We start from the raw sequence: 7547 nt of genomic DNA, 5'->3' as shown, positions 1-7547 counted from the left end.
CCTCAGCCCTGCTGCCTTTTTAGAGAAGCCACTTAGTTGTCAGTGTTGTTCTCCTTTTGGTTCCTGGCAGGTGCAGCCTGTGCAGATGTACCACTTTAGAGAAAACTATTGTTTCCCCGGGGGTGGGAATGGTGTGGGGAAGGGGTGGTGGAAGGACTCAAGAACAGAGTTGCCAATTCATCACATTTCAGGGCTAGAAGGAAAAATAACCCTTTTGTCCTCTAGTTTGGAGGGAGGGGAAGTTTGTGGACTCTGTGGTGACAATGGGGCACTCTGTGGATAGAGGAACTGTGTGCACAACACAACAGGCACTCAGTGAATCCTTCCTCTTGAAGTTTACCTTCTCAACATTTCTTTCCTCCTTAGTTACTGCAGAAAAGGGAGTAGAAAAAACCAAAAGGAAGGATAATATGATTTTTCACTGACTTTTTAAAATAATGCAATATTTATTTTATTAAAGACTTGATACACATTAGTGGTTTAATTGTGGTAATAAACATAATGCATTTTATAATTTTCCTACTGTTATGTTGGTTTTCATCCTTGGCTTGCTTCAGATGACAGATGATTTTTCCCATAATTAGTGAACATAAGCCCATAGAGAAAACTAGGAAGTGTCACTTGCTCATATGTGAAGGCTGGATGCATGAGAAGCCACCCATTTATAAAATACAGGCGTATTCAGTCTGTGTTCTGATCTGTGTCTCAGCAGTTACCAGCAAATGTTTTTTCATTGTCTTTGATTTGGGCCCAAACTCCACTATTCTAGGATCTTGCAGTCAAAGCTGACGGTATTGGTGGCTATGTTGTACTCAATATGGGACTAGTATTACATGCAAATTGTGAGGATGGATAAAGCAAGACAATTGCACAAGAAACTCATAATGCCACCCACCTCTGCTTCTCTGCTCCTGTTAATGGATTGCCTGTACAGGCTCCAGCACAGCCTGGTCCACAGACCCTTGCCCACAACCACAGCCACATCTGTGTGGGGGATGGCAATTCTGCCATGCCACCCACCCCATCCTAAGTGTGACAGAGATGTAGTCAGATGAGAATCTGCCTGCAAGGATGTTCCCTCTAAGACCTGTTTCACGTGGGAACCAATGAGGGCCAGGAACATAGGCATCAGCTCCCTAGCTCAAGGTCAATTTATAACCAAGCAGCAAAAAGGGCTGGTAGCTCAACTGAGACACAGAGTGGCAGACAGAGCCATTTTGTTCCTTAATTAACATAACAGTATAAGCAACCTCTCCCCATGCCATAATCTTACCAACAACCCTGGTGGCTTCTACCTATGTTTCTGTTTGTGCTGTGTGTCTCAAAGAATTGATAACATATATGATTTTACCCCCATACACAGAACATGCTTAATATGCATATTCATTAAAAAAGAATGTGTTTAAACTTTGTATATGTCAGATGGTCTGCAGATGCAAAATCATCTTCTGGTATTGAACTATATCCAATAATATTTATGTCTTTGTTACATCATGGTAAAAAAGATTCATGGAAACTTTGGGGCTTGGTAGCTTAGAATTTTTCTGGTTTCTCCTAATGTGTTTATTCTTTAAAGGCAAGCTGTAATATCGGTGGTAACAATGTGCTGAATGGAATTACATTTCTATATCCACTTCAGAAAGATTATACTAATCCAGAGGCCAGAAATCAGTTGAATTTCAAACTATCCAATTCTTGGTTGGAGTTTTGAACAAAAGTTAAGGGTAGTTTCTGGTTTAATGCATGTTCCCTCTGTAGTTTGGTTCTAGCTATTTGAAAATGTAGAAGTATATATGTGTAAGATCAGTTATATCATACGTGATATATAAAATGCAGATAACTGTATAAGGCAGCTCACCAAATGGTACCTGGCATGTAATAGTCATTGAATGAATATCTGATGAATGAAAAACTAAAGAAAATAGCTGGACCTAGTGGGGTCCTATGTGATTCCTGTGGCCAAGGAAGCACAAGAGTCTGTAGGAGGTAAGACGAAATGTTGTTAAATATGGCTTGGGGATGCAGATCACCAAAATGCACAGTATTCCACAAAACGTAGAAAACAGTCAAAATATGCTTTATTTACTTGAAAAATTTTATAAATTAAATGAAATCAGCCACGGAATTATTTGTTGTGTGGGTTTTAGCTTTTCTTCTATAAACTCTAAGTTGGCAAGATCTCAAGGGTTGGAAAAATAGAATAATTAGGCCCCTTCACCTTAGGTCCGATTGGAGGTGGTGCAGTGCATTCTTTGTAAATAAGTTGTGTGTGGGTGGAGTTAGTGCACCTGCTTGCATGGTGCTGCCATCTGGCTGACATCTACTGCCTCAGGCATCCACCGTGCATGGCCATGCTCTTAAACCTATGGCTCCAGGGACCTTTTGGCTGGTTACCTAGCTCATAGACCTGTGTGTGAGGGGTCTGGTGACCCAGCCTGGAGTGTGAGGGGTCTGGGGACCCAGCCTGGTGTGTGAAGGGTTTATAACCCAGTCTGTGAACAGGCTCGAGGGATCTGTGAGCTCCAGACCCAGCCCTAGCTCGACAATTGGCCCAGTCGGCAGGATTACGGGCAGGTAAACTAGCTCGACATGAAGCCGTTTAAGTCACTCTACTGACAATTGGGGATAGCCAGAGAGGTTGACTGGCTGGTCTTGAATTTGGTCCTAAGAGCCTCTTCGTCATGTTAGGAAGGCAAAAATAAGCCACATGTAGTCTGAAGCCCAGAACGTGATCATGCTGCAGCTTAGGGGCCACTGCAGAAGTCTCCAGGAAGGCGAAAGAGGAGTTTGCAATTGCAGGCAGCAGTCTCCAAACATTTAATGATAAGGAAAGGGTATAGGAACCTATAGGGGGGTTCACTCCCAAATTAATCTCCCTCCCCCACCCACAAGGAACCATGTAAGGCAATCAAAGGACATAATAATAAGCAACATTCATGGAACTTTTGCCCTGTGCCAAACACTGGATGACCTCATAATCCTCACAGCAAAGGGGGAAGTACTGTTCTTACCTTCATTTTACATATGAGGGAACCAAGAAGCAGAACGATAAACTGAGTTGCCCATATTATACCACTAGCGAGGCATAGCTGGGTTTCAAACCCAAATGGTTGGACTCCAAAACCAAGCTATTAAAGTGCCTTTGTGTAAATAAGCAAGTAACTTCTAAGATCTTACTGTAACTGCGGCTTTACAGCTAAAGTCTACTGCCTGTTTAAATTGCTTTTCTACCAGTAAAACTTCATAACTAACCTCTCCTTCTGCTTCTTCCTACCTGCCTTTTTAGATGAACAGCTCTGGTGCATTAGTCACGAGTTAAGTGCCTAAAGGGTGTTTTTCAGGACAGTTGGAGTCAGTCTGGCCCAACACAAACTGGGCTGGGCTGTTGGCGCCCACAGAGCTCTCTACGGAACCTGCACAAATGCCCCAAACTCCACTTCCGGCCAGGCCCACGCCGCCGTTTTCTGAACCTGCAGAGGCGCGCAGCGGCCTTGCGCCTGCGCAGATCCTCTCCCCGCCCCTGACCGCTTCCCCGTGAATGTACCGTGTTTCCTGCTGTGAGCAAGAAGGATCTGGGATACAGATCTCCGGTCTTCTCACTGACTGTGTCCTGAATAAACCTTTTTCTCTCCGCTGCGAAGACGGGTGTAACTGGCTTCTGCTGCACCGCGGGCAAACGAACTCCAGCGGGTTCAGTCACGGAATTGGCCCCCATCTGGGACTGCGGTCCTTTCCCAATGTCCTGCCTGCGGGTCGCTGACCCTCGCTGGGTTGGAGCCTGCGGACGTGTCAGCAGCTGCCTGGGCTAGTCGTTCCAGGGACTCGTCCCAGGGTTTCCTCCCAGCGGGGCACACTGACCTCCAGCGCGTTTACCGTTTCTGTAGAGAAAAGGTTTTCAGTCTGGGAGACGTCTCTGGGTTGGCTTCTGAAAGGAGCTCTTGGTGAGCTTCTAACGGGGGAATCTTGATTTTGCTTCTGCCCAGAAAGTCTTGGGTTGGGCAGATCCCCCAAAGATGTCATTTGGTGAGCATCCTCAGTCTCACAGAAGTTCTCATGGTATTTGACTTGCTTATTGATACATGGTGTATAATCTGAGTGAATGTATGTAATCGTAGTCGTCCTCTCTGTGAGGTATGTATTCATATACGCTACCTTCTCAACAAGCCCAGAAGGAGTTTTTGGCAGCAGCCAGGTAGGCCTAACTCAGGGTAACTGTAGGTTCCATGATCCATGTTGGCCTGACTGACCGACTGCTTGCCTGATTATTGATTGGAGGTCAATCCTTCCCACCTTGAGTTGACAAAAGGTTCCTGGTGCTTGCAAGGGCAAATATGAGGCTTAACAGTTCACCCCCACTGCAGGGATAAAACTCAGGGTCTGGAATAAGGTGGTGAGTCTGTCATCCGTCATAAATTTGAATTTGGTTCATCAAATTTAACATCTTTTGAATAAACTGGTTTACCTTGAAAAACCCTAGGGTGAAATGAGAAACACAAATTCAGCCCCCTACCTCCCCAATTCCCCCTCTCCCATGCAGCCCCCTTGAGATGCATACTCCAAAATTGGGTTACTTTTAGCTATGTGGTAGAGAATGAGAGAGCATTTGCAGGAAAAAGATCCAAGGGTGTATCAGATGTTAGAGGCATTAGCATGGCTATGGGGCAACCTGGTTCTAATAGCCAAGGCAGTGGGAGAGAGTCCCCAAAGGTATTTCAGAAGTCTCCAAGTGTGCCCTCCCATCACAGGCCCAGAGGCCTAGGAGGACCAAATTGTTCAAGAGCTGTGGAAGCATGGCAGCCCCACCCAGATCTCAGAGGATGTATGGAAAGGCCTGAAGGCCCAGGCAGAGACCGGCCACAGGGGTGGAATCACCACAGAGGACATCTACTGGAGCAATGCTGAGCAGACGATAAAGATCATTGTCTCTCTTTCCAAAATTTTGATTAATAAGAGAAAGATTTGTATGACAAGTCTGAGGAGTAGAAATCCTGGTGTACTTTTGGTACTTTTGTGCTATTGAAATGGGTACACCACCACGGATCCTGAATTGTCCTTGGCCAGATGGTAGAGCATTTGAATTGGCTATATTCAAAGAAAATTTTTTAGAGAGCTCTCATCTTAAACAGCTGTCTTATAGGTATCTTTAAAAAGATTAATGTAATGACTAGCTTTAAAAAAACTTTCTTGGCAAGATTAAAGAACAAAAATAATGTTAACATCCAGGAAACCAGCTAACAACACTTGAGCAGAGATTGGAGGTAAAACAGAGTTTAGACCCATCACAAAATTCCTTTAACTCAGAAAAAGACTTTTGTTAAAATTAATTTAAAATGTTTGTTTAAAATTATTTATATGACTTGATATTTTAGGGTATGTGTTCAGATTTTGAGTCAGTTGTTCAGACATAATTTTCATTTAAAATTTGGGTTTATAGTATGCTAAGAGCTTTTGTTGTTTAGCTTCTCTCCTGAGCTAGATGAGTAGGACCATTTGCAGCTAGCGCACCAACTGTTGCAGTTATCAGGGCTTTCTTTAGGGGAGACTGGATCCTGAGAGGGCTTTTTTTGCACCTCTTTGGTTTTGTTTGAGTATATATTTTTAGGTCCCTCTATTTCTCTGTGTTGGATTTTGCTTCTCCTCATGGGAAATTTAAAGCCAACTAGCCCCATTTTTTTTTTTTGGTTCTATTCATTCCTTGTAAAGTCTTGTGGGAACTTTTGTGATTTATTTTGTCTTGATATTCATTTTTAATCTTTCTCTGTGTCTCTGACATGAAAATTCCTTGGAAAAACTTGCATTCTTTCTCTGTGCTTTGAGGTGTAAACTTGCTCTCTTTCTTTTTAGGTGAGGGCTTCGGCCACATGGGGCAGATAAGTTTTTATTTTGTTCTTTTTATAAAGACAATTTGAATCCAACTGACTTTAAAATTAGTCAGTTTTATATTGTATCTGTCTCATAACTAAGATTTTAAATGAAAGCTATAAGATCCTTGTTTGTTTCTATGCATGCACATATACATGTCTACCTGTATAAGCTGTATGTTATGTCCACATGTATGTTTATGTCTATACATGTGTTTGTATAGTGTCTACGTGGTACCAAGTTGGCTTATAAATAATGCACGCTCATGAATCAGATCGATACACCTAAATGCTTTATGTAACTTTAGTAGTCATGGGCAAATAAAGCTAGTTTTAGAAATTGTTGGTAAATTAAAATGAAAATGTTTACAGAATTGGTCAAACAGGTTTATGCTGATTCTATTAGAAGTTTTAAGGTCATAAAACTTGCTTCTGTGATATATTTGATACTGGCTCTTGGGAAAATAGAATAGTTTCCTCAGGGCCCTCACCTCAGGTCCCCTTGGGTGTGGTTTTAGCACATCCTTTGTAAACAAATGGTGTGTGTGTGCATGTGTCGAGTTAGTGTGCATATGCATCAATATATCTTTTTAGTTTTGTTGCTATTCTTGTGTTCTTCAGAGAGAGAGAGAGAGAGAGAGAGAGGTAGAGAGTAGTTTGAGTGAAGCAGGCAGGTGGGCATCTGCCTTGGGCGTCCACTCTGTGCAGCCATGCTTTCCAACCTACGCTTCCCAGGACCATTTGGCCAGTTACCTAGCTCATAGACCTGCGTGAAGGGGTCTGGTGACCCAGTCTGGTGTGTGTGCGGTCTGGTGACCCAGCCTGGCATATGAAGGGTTTGTGACCCAGTTTGTGAATGGACTTGAGGGGTCTGGGAGCTCCAGACTCAGCCCTAGCTCAACAATCGGCCCAGTCAGCAGGATTACTGGCAGGTAAAAGAGCCCAACAACTGGTGCGGTCAAGTAGTTTTACAATTGGCATCACAAACAGGATTAAGAGCGCTACAATTGGCAGTGTCGACAGGATTCCAGACATTAGCAGTAGCACCACACTGGCTTAATTTGTGAACTGGAAACTGTGAAGACAAGATGCTGGGCTTCCCGCAAAGCCTTGCACACACCTGTTGTGAGCTTATGACTCTGGATCTAAGCCTCTGAATTCAGAGATCTAGACAGGTAGCCATGGCAAGGCCTGGGGATGTGTCCACAGTGTACGGGCCACTAGCTTCAAGACAAAGCAAAGCTCCACATGGTCTCTTTCAGCTCAGCCTGCAGGTCATGCTGGGAGGGGGCCATATTCTCCAGGCATTGTCTTCACAGCTTTGCTCCTGTCTTGGGCTCTGCACCTGATATGTAAATCCAAGCAGGCCCTGCCCTTCATGGCCACCCTGGGAGGCATATGGACCCAGGACAACTAGAAGGGATTTTGGGGAAGGTACCCATATCCAGTATCTCAAAGGCATTGGTTAAGACCAGTTGATGAGGTACCTGTGTTCAGTATCTCAAAGGCATTGGTTAAGACCAGTTTAGCTTGTTTTTGTTTTTGTTTTTCTAAAGAATAAAATAGTAGCATAATTGGCTAGCTTTATTTTCATGAACAGTTCAAAATGGATTATTCCTACATTTTCACAAATTTAAAGTTACTGAAAGTTAGGACTTTTTTTTTTTTTTTTTTTTTTTTTTTTTT

This window comes from Galeopterus variegatus, unplaced genomic scaffold, assembly GCF_000696425.1.
Source record: "Galeopterus variegatus unplaced genomic scaffold, G_variegatus-3.0.2 Scaffold1722, whole genome shotgun sequence".
NCBI lineage: Eukaryota > Metazoa > Chordata > Mammalia > Dermoptera > Cynocephalidae > Galeopterus > Galeopterus variegatus.
Note: the sequence above shows the minus strand (reverse complement) of the source record.